Genomic DNA, 2697 nt, shown 5'->3' with positions numbered 1-2697 from the left:
ATATATATATATATATATATATATATATATATATATATATATATATATATATATATATATATATATATATATATATATATATATATATATATATATATATATATATATATATATATATATATATATATATATATATATATATATATATATATATATATATATATATATATATATATATATATATATATATAGCTGGTTGTGATGACGAAAAAAATTGATCATGATAACTGATAAATCGGTAACAATAACCTTATCAGTGATGACTGATAATTGGCAATAAATTTATTGCCCAATAACCAATAACTGATAAATTTATAAATCTAAAATTCCTATACCACCGATAACAATGAGTGTTTTTGAGCTTGTTACCTATAAAAAACACGAAAATTGATGCAAAGCACTCTATAATGGGAAAGAAAAGGACATTGCAAGAAAAGTGTATAATGAGTGTTTTATAGTTCAAAAGAACCACAAGGCAAAAAATGCAAAAACTAGTGTATATGAAGAAGTTTCGTAGATACCAAAATGCTGAAACTCATGAACAACACTCTTAATTGAGAAACAGAACAATCTTACTAAATGTGTGTATTTTGAGTGCTTTTCACATTCTTAGTTACCAAAACCCCAAATTGCATGCGAAACCAGCTTAATGTGGGAAAAAAATGACATTACCAGAAAAAAAATGTCTTTTGAGTGTTTTTGAGCGTGTTAGGCAATAAAGCACTAAAAAGGGGGGCAATCACATTACATTGGAATAAAACCAATTTTTAATAAGAACTTACCTTTAAGTCTTTTTGAGCTCCTTATATACCAAAACACTAAAACACATGCAAAATACACTTTATGGTGAAACAGAATAACATTACCAAAGACATGTGTTTTTAGTGTTTTTGATCATGTTACCAATAAAAACGCTTAAATGACATTATCAGAAAAACGTCTTTTAAGTGTTTTTGAGCGTGATATGCAACAAAGCACTAAAAACCAGAAAAATCACATAACTTGGGAATAAAACCAACTTTTACGAAGAACTTGCCTTTAAGTGTTTTTTTTAACTCCTTACATACCAAAACGCTAAAACGCATGTAAAACACCCTTTATGGAGAAACAGAATAACTACCAAAAATATGTATTTTGAGTATTTTTGATCATGTTACTTATAAAAACGCTTAAATACATGTAAAGAACCCTATGTTCCTATAAGAAAAGGACATTAATAAAGTCGTGTATTATGAGTGTTTTTAAGTTCCTTAAGTACTAAAAAGCTAAAACACACAAATAACACTTTATAGAGAGAAAAAAAAAAAATTGTTATTCATCTTCATAGTTACCAAAATTCTAGAAAAATTCAGGGAAATTTTGTAAAAGAAATTCATTATAAAAAAATAATTTTAGCTTTCTTCCGGAGTTATGTACCAAACCCTGAACTGCATGCAAAGCCACCTATATGGAGAAATTACTCGACTTTACCAGAAACCTGTCTTTTGAGTGTTTGTTTTTTTCAGCAATTTCAACAATATTATTGAAAACGTGTCTTTTCAGTGATTTACGTAGAAAAAACGCTAAAACGGATGCAAACCAACCAATATGAAGAAATAGAATAACATTACCAAAAAGATATATTTTGATGTGTTTTTGAGCTTGTCACCTACAAAAAAATGCGAAAATGGATGAAACGCACTCTATATTAGGAAAGAAAAGGACATTACGAGAAACGTGTATAATGAGTGTTTTATAGTTTCACAAGAACCACAAGGCAAAAAACTCAAAAACTCGTGTACATAAAGAAGTTTCTTACATACCAAAATGCTGAATCTCATGAATAACCCTTTTAATTAAGAAACAGAACAACCTTACTAAATGCCTGTATTTTGAGTGTTTTTCACATTCTTAATTACCAAAACCCCAAATTTCATGCGAAACTAGCTTTATGTGGGAAAAAAATATTACCAGAAAATGTCTTTCGAGTGTTTTTGAGCGTGTTAGGCAATAAACCACTAAAAAGCAGGGCAATCACATTACATGGGAATAAAACCAACTTTTACCAAGAACTTGCCTTTAGGTGTTTTTGAGCTCATTACATACCAAAACGCTAAAACGCATGCAAAACACCTTTTATGGAAAAACAGAATAACATTACCAAAAATATGTATTTTGAGTGTTTTTGATCATGTTATCTATAAAAACGCTTAAATACATGCAAAGAACCTTATGTTTGGGAAACGAAAGGACATTACGAGAAATATGTATTATGAGTGTTTTTTTAGTTCCTTAACTACCAAAAAGCTAAAACCCACAAATAACACTCATTATTTAGAAAAATAAATAAATAAAAATAAAAAAATAGGATTTTTTTTTTGTTATTCATCTTCATAGGTACCGAGATGCCAAAATTCTGGGAAAATTCCGGGCTATTATATGATAAAAGAAAATTATCAAAAAAGTTAATTTTAGCTTTTTTTTCGGACTGTTATATACCAAACCCTAAAGTGCATGCAAAGCCTCCTATATGAGGAAATTAAACGACCTTAAAAGAAATCTGTCTTTTGAGTGTTTTTCAGAATGTTAGGCACCAAAACGATAAATAAATAAGGAACTCACTCTATATGGGAATCCAAACAAAACTACTGAAAACGTGTCTTCTCAGTGTCTTACGTAGAAAAAACGATAAACGGATGCAAACCAACCAATTAAAAA

Source organism: Scylla paramamosain, chromosome 20 (assembly GCF_035594125.1).
Source record: "Scylla paramamosain isolate STU-SP2022 chromosome 20, ASM3559412v1, whole genome shotgun sequence".
Lineage (NCBI taxonomy): Eukaryota > Metazoa > Arthropoda > Malacostraca > Decapoda > Portunidae > Scylla > Scylla paramamosain.
Note: the sequence above shows the minus strand (reverse complement) of the source record.